The sequence below is a fragment of the Castor canadensis genome, chromosome 18, assembly GCF_047511655.1.
Source record: "Castor canadensis chromosome 18, mCasCan1.hap1v2, whole genome shotgun sequence".
Lineage (NCBI taxonomy): Eukaryota > Metazoa > Chordata > Mammalia > Rodentia > Castoridae > Castor > Castor canadensis.
This window is the reverse complement of record NC_133403.1, coordinates 4,892,091-4,905,862: the sequence shown is the minus strand read 5'-3', so window position 1 is coordinate 4,905,862 and position 13,772 is coordinate 4,892,091. Positions and strand designations below refer to the sequence as shown.

At 38.8% G+C, this 13,772-nt stretch overlaps 1 pseudogene; it reads right to left on the bottom strand.

Moving 5' to 3' along the window:
* The window catches only part of LOC109675042 (solute carrier family 5 member 4-like), a 79,005-nt pseudogene extending 72,423 nt beyond the window's left edge, over positions 1-6,582 (bottom strand).
* Positions 6,583-13,772: the final 7,190 nt, after the last annotated feature.

Below are 13,772 nucleotides of genomic sequence, written 5' to 3'. Positions count from 1 at the left end.
TCACAGTAGTATTGCAACCATTAAAATTAATATTACTTGCAAATAATGAACCACAATTAGAGCTGCACAATAATGCAGTGCTCTGGCAGCACATCAGAGGCATAAGTAGGACCAATCACATTTTATGTCTCCACTCCAAAGAGAGAAAATGGTACACTTCAGTAGCATCCACATGATATTTATGGCAAAGGCATCAAACAGGACCAATGGGTTATGGAGTCGTGGAGATTTCCACTAGGATTTCAAAGGACAGCTTTAGAGAACACATAGAAGTGCTAGGGAGAAGTTGCCAGAGTGAGCAATGGGAAAATGCCTTGTGGAACACCAACCAATTTCCTAGAAAGTAGAGTAACTGGTAGATGCAACATTAACCTGGAAAACCTGCAGTCCTTGGACTCTACAGACAGAGAGTCCAATGAGGACTTACAGACAGAGGACAGAAAATCCTGGGGATGGGACTTCCCAAGGCCTTAGGTCACACTAAACCCCAGTAGGCACAGAATGCCTGATATGAAGGTTTCAGATTTAATAACTTCTCTGTTGTGTTCTGGTATTGTTAGGGGCCGGTGATCTCTTTTGTCATGGGGTAATTTCTCCTTTTTGGAACAGAAATGTTTCTCTTATCCCTGTCCTACCATTGCAACTTGGAAGTAGAGAACTTATTTTTGATTTTGCATGTTCACAATGAGAGGGAGTTTCCATTGAGTCGCAGACTATTACCCTTGAATGAACACATTTTATATTGTGAAATAGACATGAATATTTTACAGAATGCTGTGGTTTGAATATGGTTTATCACCCAAAATGTTCATGAAGTTCAATTTTGATTCACAGCATGGAATTAAGAAGTGTGGTCTAGTAGAAGTCATTTCGGTAATGGGGGATCCACTCCCATTGATAAATTAATGTCATTCTCACAGGACTGGGCTCTTGATCGAGTGGGTGTTTAAACAAGGCCACTCCACGTGCTAGTTTCCTTCTTCCTGCAATAATTTTTATTTCTGCTTCCTCACCATATTGTGATGCACAGTGGCAATAGTCAGAGTTAAGTACATGTTGTAATGTGGTGTTTAACCTCCAGTACTATGAGCTAAATAAACCCCTTTTCTTTATAATAAGAAAAGAAAAAGCATTCTATAAGAATTTTCTGTAGCAAAAATAAATTAAAAGAGTCCAAAAGACATAAAACATTAACCCATTTCCAAAGTGAATTCAGTGTTTTCTTTTCATCCATGGTTTGGCTGTCTTCTAGAATTTCCTGTTCTCTAATGGAGACCTCATGCTGCAAGGCCCTTGAGTTTCAAGTCTTAAGAGTTGCTCACACAGCTTCTCTGTCCACTTCTTTCACCTCTAATTTGCCATCAAGCCTTTATCTTGTTCTCAGAAGTACTCCCTTTCCTTTCTTTGGTCTTTCTGTAGAATCATGAATTATTTTGTAAATGTCTTCATTATCTTCCCTTCCATGGACCACCTGCTCATGTCCTCTCTCCCCCTCAGCTGTCTGAATGGAATTTCCTAAAACAAGAATCTGACCTTGACTGCCTGAAAGCTTATGCTGCCCATTTCCAGGAAGGTACAGGATGCACCTTCTAAATCCAGAACACATAAGACTTTCACTACCGAACCCCACCTATACCCACAGACTCACCACCATCCCTCACCATCATTCTCCCATGTATCCTACACACTATAAGTCCTTTCATGAGAGTCATCTCTTGTACATTTTCTCTAACTCTCTTAGATATGACTTTTCTACCTAAAGAGGTGACACATGTTCCTCAAAGATGAAGCTTTCCTTGAAGCATGTAGATGTTCCCAGATTCAGGGTTCCTGTATTACCACAATGGTCGTTATACAGGGTCACCAAAGATTTCACACCTGACTGCAGGCACAGTCTACACAGGTTGTCCTCACAGGCAAGAACTTTTTTTGCAAATTTTGTATTTGTAGCCATTGACCAGGCTGTGGCCCCCTTGATGATTAGAACACTCAGGGTTTTTTTCATCTTCTCTGGACCCTATGAGTCCAGCTATGACCTACATAAAAGGAATTTTAAAATGTAAATGCAATCTTAGATGCATAGGGAGATATAAACAATCTCTCACTTCCTTGTAGAGAGGATGAAAAGAGAATCATGAAAGCATACCTACATTTCACTACTAAAAGAAAAGTTAATAAATAAAAGAATGAAGGAAGTTTCACCTTAAGTACCTGTGGATACTCACCCCTGCCTTGATGTAGATAGGGACAAAGACCCATGATAGCACAAGCACCAGTGCCAAGGCCTGTAAGAAATCAATAAAACTGTGTGAGGGTAAAGGGGCTTGGCTTGTGCGATGTATCAGAGCTCTGAGTCTGAATAAAAACTTTTTTATGTCCCATTCCAATGAAATGATTATGATCCTCAGACAACTGTGGCATCCATTTTTTCCTTTGTATCATCTAGAAAACACCATTTTCTGAGGCTTTCTGAGATGTGTGGTGAAAGATGGTCAGAACATAATAGATCTGAGCTCAGATGTGCCACTCGAAGATCATAAATCCTTGCCACAAACAATTATCCTAGAATGGCAGGAAGTGGAAGTATTATTCTTGAATGGATAAAGCCATCAGAAATAAACTTGAAAACAGAAGAGTGTTCTCCATGTTCATTACAGCTTTAACATAAAACAACACAATCTATCATTTATATGGAGCATTTACAGTCTTTTCACACATATTACTGATTGTGCTCTAAACAACAACCGAATGAGGAAAACATTATCACTTATCAGTCTTATTATTTCACAGAGAGTGAAAACTAGCCATTGTAGAGATTAAGCTAATAAGCTAAAAAAGAATGGCTGAGTTATCTTCAACCTGATAATCACACCCATGTGGGGCAAAAGTCATTCTGACCGTAATTCTAGAGGCAGAGTACATGGGACTATTACAATGAAACTTTGGCCATTAAGCCTATTTGAAATCTGGGTATGTACTGGATCCCCTAATATTACTAAAGTAAAATTGGGGGCAAAGTCTTAAAAGGGGAAGAGCAAATAAACCTGTGATGACTTAAAGTCACTTCCTGAGCCCATTCATGGATTTTCCACTGAAATGTTTTTGCACTGATATTCAAACACATGTACATGAAAACTATACAAAGGATCACATATAATGGTAGAAAAACTCTGACTACTCAATAACTACTTATGACACTCTCCCCATGTCCCAGCCATGTGATAAGTGGTAGGATAATATGAATGCAAGAGAGGACATGGTCTATTATCTCTCAAAGCATTCACCTCTAACTCCAATGATACTGCCTGGGTCAGGCCCCACATGGACAGTTTCTGTTCAGGCATCTAGCATCAGCAGCAGCACACTACCTTGTCTTGTGCCAAGCCTTACTCATTGTCTATGATGGATTTTGGGATAGAACTTGCACCACAGGGTCCCAGTCCCTGATGCTGTTCTGTCAGGCTATGATTCTTCCAATACAGTTACCTGATTCTCTCTTCATCTTCTCTACTCCGTAGTGAGAGATTGTTTATTTCTCCCTATGCAGCTATCATTGCATTTACATTTTTAAATTCATGTCATCTAGATCATGGCTGGCCACATTGTGTCCAGAGAAGAGAGAAAAAACTGACAGTTCAAATTTTCAAGGGGGCCATAGCAAAGTGGGGATTAAATGATATAGAAATTATATTCCTGCTAGGAATAACAACTTGAGAAAAAGCTCAAGTCTCATTATTCAGTAATAATGAGACTGGAATGGCCCAGGCACAATGTGGCTACAAAGATGCTGAAGGTCAAGGAAAAAGTAGACTAGGAAAAGGAAATATAAAAATCAAACCAAACAGGACAGCTTTCTATATGGAGTCCCAGAAAAAACTGAGATATGGGTTTGATTAAAATATCTTAATATTGCTCCTATTTGAAGTAAAAAGACTTTAATATCACTTACATTCCATTCATTTGCTCCAACAGCAATTCCCAAAGCTGCACCTGTCCCAGCTGAGCCTACGAAATGGTTACTTCCGATGTTACTGGCAAAGAGAGAGGCTCCCATCTGGAATGCAAGAGAAACAACTATGATTAGAGTGAAAAGGTCCAAATCAGACTTCTTGAAATTCAATACATGTTGAGGTGGCACAATCTCTATTCCTTAGAGCCTGACTCAGCAGACTACATCCCTTGGGCTAAATCCAGTCCATCACCACTTTTTATGTGGACTGTAAGTGGAGAATGTTTGTAATTTTTTTGAATAGCCAAAAATGGTTTTAAAAATCTAACAGATGATTTAATATTGTGAAATATAAAAATGTGAAATATGTGAAATGTAAATTTCACATCCATATGTAGTTGTATTGGAATGAAGCCATGCTCACTGGCTTTATGTATTGGTAATAGGTGGTTTTGTATTACAAGGAAAAATTGTGGGTTGAAAAGATTATATAACCTGTTAGTGCTTAAGGTCTCATCTTTCAGCATAATGCTTATTAATTCATTACTTAAGGGTACATTAAAGTATCTGTCAATATGCTCTGAGTTTGACCCTTATTTGTAAAGAATTGCCAGAGCCTCCCCATCAGATGTTGCCAATCAAATAAGCCTCAAGAACTTCATATTTCAGAAGGAATGAATTCATCCCCAACCTCCCAGCCATAAGACAATTTTCTAATTTATGTATATTTCCATCATATTGTCTGTGGTTCTTAAGACTCAGTGGTCAAGAGAGATCTCTTAAGTGGTCAGGAATGAGTACAAGACTTGACAGAATAGAATTGGGTCTGGGACTCCATAGTGCTTCTTATATTCTGATATTATTAGTACTCTAAAAATCATTGGGCCTATTCAGCTGTTAGGGAAGGATTGAGTTTGTGATCTTCATATTGTCTTTAACTTACATGATTCCATAAGACAGTACCACAAAATGCAAAAGATTGGATGTCCCAAATACAAATCTATTTTCAGTTTGCAGTTAGTCTGCTTCAATTACCCTGTCCAGGTCAGTTTCTAACCTTTCACAGTTTTTAGAAGTGTAAGCAAATCTGTGAAGAAATAATTTACTGAGAATTTACAACATACACAACCTAATTCAGGAACTCTCCATGTTTAGAAAGTTTCATTCCATTAGTAATGCAAAGGAAATCTGGCCCAGGGATCCTCATATCAAAACCTAGAAAGGAGAGCATCAGCTGATCAAAAGTCTAAGAGATAGTACCATAAACACCATCATAGGGAACATAATCCACTATCATTAAATACTTAGAACATAATAACTAAGTAGACATACAGGGCAGAGTTGGAGTGGTCTTAGATGGACACTGAAAGAGGAGAGCACAGTGGAGAGTAATCCAGAAAAAGGAGCAGTGTTAGCTCAGCAGGATTAAGAACAAATAAGGAATGTGTGGATCCAGTAGCAAGCAATGGCAGAAGATTGTTGAAGACAATCTAAGTAAAAGAATATGAGTACAACTCAACTTGGAGGACTTACATGCCAACCTAAAGCTTTTCTCAATTGGTGATACTCAAATTTTTCTGAATCATAGGTCACAGCCATACAGTCAGAGTTTTATGAAAGGAGCAAGTGAAAAACTGCTGTGAATCAAATAATTAATATTCCAAATGTTTTCTTTATTCACTTTTCCAAACACAACACAAACACACACACACACAGAGAGAGAGAGAGAGAGAGAGAGAGAGAGAGAGAGAGAGAGAGAGAAGAAATTTCTCTGCAGGAAATCTGGCCTGCTTACTGGAAACCAGGACACCTCTCGACCAGCTAGGAAGAATCCTCCAACTGTGCCTTGGTTGGTCTTCAGCATCGCCTGAGCAGAAGGAGAGACATGTAAAGGTCAAACAACAGCAGGTGGATTAAAGACACCCATGATGCTCCACTTGCTCTGACCAGCATGTTGAAGTAGTGAATTTTCAACATTCCCACAAAGAGAAATCTTTTCTAGAAACTTCAATTAACCTCAAAATCTGAGTTTTATACAAACTTGAGCTGCTATTTATTTTCATTTATGCAAACACTGAAGTTTCATTCATGCTCTGCTTTGATAGAAATTTACAGCATTCAATTCATTGCTAACGAGAATGAAGGGAATACAAATGATTTAAGTGTCCAACTCACAATGTCAGAAAATGAACAAAAAATAAAGAAAATGAGATAATAAAAATGTTTTGTTCATTTTGCCAGGTACTGGAGCTGTTAAACAGAATAAGCCTGTAGTTTTTCTCTATGCCTCTGTTCAAATGATGAGATTGCCTTCTGAAAACTTCACTCAGTTCAAACATTATTTATGCCACACACAAGAAAATGATTCATAGAAGTGAACAAAGATATGTATGAAAATTCCTATGTTGTCTCAGTTTGTCATGGTAGACCTCTCCCACCATAAGACACTTCCCCTTCACCTGATGAACACCCTCAAAACGTATTGGTTTTCCACATACCCACAGCCCGACAGCCATCACCCCTATGAAATAGATGACAATGACAGAGATATCCGCAGCATTTTGGATGCTCCCTGACGGTGCAGGTGGCTCTGGAGTCCCAGTTGCAGTGTTGGGGCTTAATGTGCTAGCCATGGCTGAAGGTGGTTCTGCACCCATCCCAAGTTTGCCTCCTTCTTTATATAAGCACTAGGTTAATGATCAACCTCAGACAGGTGGGACAAGATATCAAGAATTAGTTCTAGGCATGTGAACTTTTAAAACAGTCCTGGGAATCCAGGATCCAGGACCTTGGTCTTCCAACAGTTAATGTTGGACTAGGTAATATGTAAGAATGAGGGATAAAGGACAGAAATAGGGAAAAATTGGAAGGATTCATTGAGTATAAATACAGTGTATTCAAGGAGATTTGATCAGTTCAATTGAGGATTAGCTAGAGCTGAAGGCAGACAAGGAAGGTAGAATTATAGAGGTGAAGGTGTCAGAACAAATGAAGGATGCATAAAAGTTGATGGTTTCTTACAAAACAGAGAAGATTCTTGATAAAAAATAATTCATCCCTTGAAAATAAATTTAAGGAGATCCAAGATGCCAACATGGTGGATATGACAGGAAATCAGAATTCCTGAGCCCCATGATTTTAGAAGCCATTTGGAGATGTGTGAGCTACACTTGGGTAATTCTAATTGTTTCTAGCCAACTTAATATTTGCCAACACAGTAGGTGCACATAAAATTCAAGGACTAACCTATAAAACAGCTTTTAACTGCACCTAAGAGCTGGAGAAATCCCTGCTTGGCACAGCCAATAATGAGTGCTTACTCTGGGAAAAAGCCCCCTGGCCATTTCTCCCTTTTCTTTCTCTGTCTCTTTTTCTTTTGACAAAGCAGAAGATAGAACATCAAACAGAACTGAACCCTGGACCTCTAACCCATGGAAAGCCTACCTATGCCCTACTTTGCTGACCCCAGACCCAGTAAGTGTCTGCCTTGAGAAAAGTGGCATGCCATTTCTCCCTGCCTGTCAGTTTCAAAGCTGCCAGCATAAATCAGTAGACCCAATAGGTGAGCAAAACACACCACATGTGACTTCCCCCAAAATCCCCTGGAAACATAATCCAGTCCAGATCACAGGCAGAATGAGCCCACCCCATGAACAAAACTGAGAAATATAAACAGTGAATTGTAATCTTTGACAGTGGGAGTGAGGTGGAACACTGAACCAACCCTGGAGAACAGAGGTAGGGCAAGGAGCCAAACTGTCATTGAGCAGAGGTGGGGTGAGAAACATATGACGAGAGAAGGGGTGGTACAACAAGCCAATGTTCTGAAGCAGTGGCATGACAAATTGCTGAACTAGTCTTATGGGACTGAGGGCAGTGCACAAAACTGAATTAACCCACCTTACTTGGGAAGGAGCTGACCAACCAGAGTTGCAGCTGTAGGGCAATGCAGCTGTCACCTGGTGAAAACAACAACAGATTGGACATCCTTCCACAGGTCCCAATTGAAACTTGACCTCTGGTTGTAAGGAGTCAGAATGAGATACAACCCAAGAAAGACTTTTAGGGAGAGTCTTTATTAGCCAACTGGTGACTGCTCTGACCACCATGTCGTCAGGACTTAGAGCAGCCCCATTCCAATTTTTAGCAGGGTTTATAAAGGCAAAAATTCCTGGCAATCTTTGCAAAGCAAGCTAGCCCAGGTACGGAAGTGAGACAATGGTTGTTAGCTAAGGTACAGGAGTGAGACAATTGTTGCTAGCTAAGGTACAGAAGTGAGACAATGGTTGCTATCTATGAGCATGAGTGAACACAACACAATCCACACAATCATTTGACCATATCCTAGTTTGGTTCCTTCTGTTCTTTTAATTTTATGGGAACCAGACCCCCTCCTGAACCTCCTTCACCTTGAAAGCTAAAATGGCACCTGATTAATAGCTTCCCTCTGCACCTGATTAATGGCTCCCCTCTGGCTACATTATTAACCATTTGGTCAGAAGGAACCAAATACTGCTCACAATCCAGTCATCTAGTGAGACAACTTCTGAGCTACTGCTTGTAACAGACAGCCCATAAGGCCAAGAAAAGCCCATAAGACCAGTGAAGGGGAAAAACCTTCATCCATCTCCCCTCAACCTGTCTGACAAAAAGCTGGAACACCATTCACCACATAGCCCAAAATGACAAGTACCAATGCCAGGGTTGGATGCCAAAGGAATAAGTCTAGAACTTTAGCCAAACTGATTGAACTTTTTGTTGTAGCTGGGTTTTTTCTTTTTTCCTTTTTTATGTATTTCCCACTTTTTGTTTTTTAGTATTATTAATTTTACTACTACTATTTTCTTATCACTATTCTTACCCCCTTCACTTTCTCTCCTTTTCTTGCACTACACTCCATTGTTCTCCCCTCAATCTATTCTTTCTGCCCCTTCACATGCATCCTCTCTCCCTGACTTTGCCTCTCCCTCTTTTCATTCCCCAACCTGTCACCACATTACTCCTCCCTCCTACCACCACCACAGATTACCCTACTGTACCAACCATACACACCCAAAGCCCACTGCAATTCCTGACACAAGCACCCTCCACTACAACACCGGAACTACTCTCAAACACACACAAGGGCTCCAAACTCAGCAGCTCCCAAACCTCTTCCCCCACTCACCCCACCCACCTTTCCATCCCCCAATTTTAGCATCACCTTTAATAATTAGCCAAGTTTCTATCGCTAGACAAACAACCATTACCACCCATATCCCACTGTTCACAGATATTATCACCAAGGGATTTTTAAATAGCATGTAAACAACTGGCCTGGCATTGAACCTGAATTTGTTATGACTAATTTATACTTCCAGGCCAGGGACAGAAATAGTACATCAACCCAGCTAACAACTAAGCTAGTCATGACAGAAAAATTAAATGAAAGGAAAGAAAACAGGCAATTAAAAACAGCCAATCAAGAACATCTTGCACAGCACCAGTTAAAAGCATGAGGGAAGAAGAAGGCAAGAAAATTCCACTCCTCAAAAGACCAATTCATAGGGGATTTACTGGGAAATGAAGAAAATGAATATCCAGTTCCTGACCTCAACAGAACAATGATAAGTATTACCGAAGAGCTCAGTGATGCCCACAAAAAATCTCTCAAAATGGAAATCATGGACGAGATCATTGAGAAAATCATGGAGAAGCTACAAGACACAGTTAATGAGAAGGTACAAGATGAGCTCAAGAAATATCAAGACACCAGTAATAAAAAAACTTGAGAAGACAAAGAAACAAGTAAATGAACTCAGAGAGACTTCAACAAACACCAAAGTGAAACAAAGAGAGGGCAAAAGAGAAATTAAAAAAAGAAGACAACGCAAGATATGAAAGAGAAGTTGAACAATGATATGGAAAACCTCAGAAAAAGGAATCAAACAAACAGAAATCATGAAATAAAAAGTAGATTTAGTCAAATAAAAAATACAGTGGAAGGACACTCCAGCAGTCTAGAACAAGTGGAAGACAGGGCTAAAAGATAAAATAGATATTAAAGAATAAACAGAAGAACTCTTAATCAAACAACTCAAGAGCTGAAAGCAATATGCAAGAATTAAGTGACTCTATCAAAAGACCAAACCTGAAAAACATGCACATTGAAGAGGAGAAGAGGTGCAAGCCAAAGGGATACATAATATAGCCAATAAAATAATAGCAGAAAATTTCCTAAATCTTGAGAAAGAGTTCCTCATTCATGTACAGAAAGCCTCCAGGATACAAACTAGACTGGACCAAAATAGAACCTTTCTGCAGCATATTATCATTAAAACAGCAAGCACAGAAAACAGAGGAAGAATATTGAAGGCTGTAACAGAGGAAAAAAATAACATATTAAGGAAAATCCATCAAAATAACAGCATATTTCTCAACAGAAACCTTAAAAGCAAGAAAGGCAAGGAGTGCGGTATTTTGAGCACTGAAATAAAACAATTTCAGCAGAAGGATACTCTACCCAGCAAAACTATTATTTAAAATTGATGGAAGAATAAAAGTCTTCCACAACAAACATAAACTAAAACAATATATGACCACCAAGCCACAAGTAGAGAACATTCTGCAAGGAATTTTACACTCAGAAAAGGAAAGCAAACAAAACCATGAGAGGACAGGAAGTATCAAGCCACAAGAGAAGAAAAGACAAGTAATCAAGACTAGCATTGGTTTGGCACAACAAAACAACTGTGGTGGGATTTACCACATACCTATCAATATTAACACTGAATGTTAATGGTTTCAACTTCCCCATCCTAAGATACTATTTCCCAAAGTGGAATTAAAAGGAAGACCTGACAATCTGTTGTTTGCAAGAGACCCACCTTATTGACTGAAATAAATGATTATGGTGAAAGGCTAGAAGAAGATTTACTAAGCTAATGACCCCAGAAAACAGGCAGGAGAAGCAATACTTATATCAGACAATGTAGACTTCAAATTTACATTAGTCAAATGTCAAAGAAGGTCACTTCATACTAATGAAAGGAGCAATATATTAAGAGGAAATAACAATTATCATCTTATGTGCACCCAATGTCAGTGTACCCAACGTCATTAAACATACTCTAAAGGACTTAAAATCACATATAGACTCCAACACAGTGGTAGTGGAAGACTTTAATATCCCTCCATCACAAATAGACAGGACATCCAGACAAAATATCAACAAAGAAATCCTAGAACTAAGTGACAACACAGAACAAATGGACCTAACGGATGTCTACAGAATAATTCCTCCAGCAACAAGGAAAATATACATTCTTCTTAGCAGCCCTTGGAATTTTCACAAAAAAGACAATAACTTAGGGCACAAAACAATTCTAAACAAATATAACAAAATTGAAATAACCTCCTGCATAATATCCAATGACAATGCAATAAAACTAGAACTCAACAACAAACACGACAGCAGCAAACAATTAGAGGTTGAATAACACATTGCTCAGTGATCAGTGGATTGTACAAGAAATAAGGGAGGAAATTAAAAAGTTCCCAGAATTTGATGGTAATGAAAACACAAACAATCAAAACCTAATGGCAAACTGAATTCAACAACACATCAAAAAGATCATTCACCACGACCAACTCAGCTTCATCCCAGGAGTGCAGGGGTGGTTCAACATATGCAAATCAATAAATGTAATACAGCACATTAACAGAAGCAAAGACAAAAACCACTTGATCATCTCAATAGGTGCAGAAAAAGCTTTTGATAAGATCCAACACCATTTCATGATAAAAGCTCTAAGAAAACTAGGAATAGAAGGAAAGTTCCTCAACATTATAAAAGCTATATATGACAAACCTACAGCCAGCATTATACTTAATGGAGAAAAACTGAAACCATTCCCTCTAAAATCAGGAACCAGACAAGGATGCCCACTATCTCCACTCCTATTCAACATAGTACTGGAATTCCTAACCAGAGCAATTAGGCAAGAAGAAGGAATAAAAGGAATATAAATAGGTAAAGATACTGTCAAAATATCCCTATTTGTAGATGACATGATCCTATACCTTCAAGACCCAAAAAACTCAACTCAGAAGTTCCTAGACATCATCAATAGCTACAGCAAGGTAGCAGGATATAAAATCAACATAGAAAAATCATTAGCTTTTCTATACACCAACAATGAACAAATTGAGAAGGAATATATGGAGACAATTCCATTTACAAAAGCCCCCCCCCAAGAAATCAAATACCTAGGAGCAAAGTGAACAAAGGATGCGAATGACCTCTACAAGGAAAACTATAAATTTCTGAATAAAGACATTGAGGAAGACTATAGAAGGCCAAGAGATCTCCCATGCTCATGGATTGGTAGAATGAACATAGTAAAAATGTCAGTACTACCAAAAGCAATTTACATGTTTAATGCAATTCCATCAAAATCCCAATGACATTCATCAAAGAGATTGAAAAATCTACTTTAAAATTCATTTGGAATCACAAGAGACCACGAATAGTCAAGGCAATACTCAGCAAAAAGAACAATGCTGGAGGTATCACGATACCTGACTTCAAACTATATTACAAAGCAATAACAATAAAAACAGCATGGTACTGGCACAAAAACAGACATGAAGACCAGTGGAACAGAATAGAAGACCCAGATATGAAGCCACACAACTATAACCAACTTGTCTTTGACAAAGGCCCTAAAAATATATGATGGAGAAAAGACAGCCTCTTCAACAAAAACTGCTGGGAAAACTGGTTAGCAGTCTGCAAAAAACTGAAACTAGATCCATGTTTATCACCCTGTACTAGTATTCAACCAAAATGGATCAAGGACCTTAATATCAGACCCCAAACTCTAAAGTTGGTACAAGAAAGAGTAGGAAATACTTTGGAAGGAATTGGTATAACAAGGACTTCCTGAATAGAACCCCAGTAGCTCAGCAACTAAAAGAAAGTATAGACAAATGGGACTTCATAAAACTAAAAAAGCTTCTGCTCAACAAAAGTAATGCTCTCTAAACTGAAGAGACCACCCACTGAGTGAGAGGAAATATTTGCCAGCTATACATCAGACAAAGGACTGATAACCAGAATATACAGGGAATTCAAAAAAATAAACTCTCCCAAAATTAATGAACCAATAAAGAAATGGGCAAGTGAACTAAACAGACATTCTCAAAAGAAGTCCAAATGGCCAAAAAACACATGAAAAAAATGCTCACCATCTCTAGCCATAAAAGAAATACAAATCAAAACCACACTAAGATTCCACCTCACCCCTGTTAGAATAGCCATCATTAGAAACACCAACAACAACAGGTGTTGGAGAGAATATGAGGAAAAAGGAACCCTTATACACTCCTAGTGGGAATGCAAGCTAGTACAACCACTCTTGAAAAAAAACTGGAGGCTTCTTAAAAATCTAAACATAGACCTGCCATATGATCCAGCAATCCCACTCCTAGGGATATACCCAAAAGACTGTGACACGGGTTACTCCAGAGGCACCTGCACATCCATGTTTATTGTGGCACTATTCACAATAGCTAAGTTATGGAAACAGCCAAGGTGCCCCACTACTGACTAATCAATTAAGAAAATGTGGTACTTATACACAATGGAATTTTACTCAGCCATGAAGAAGAACGAAATGTTATCATTCGCTGGTAAATGGATGGAACTGGAGAACGTCATCCTGAGCGAGGTTAGCCAGGCTCAGAAGACCAAAAATTGTATGTTCTCCCTCATATGCGGACTTTAGATCAAGGGCAAACACAGAAAGGGGACTGGACTTTGGTCACAGGATAAGGTGAGAGC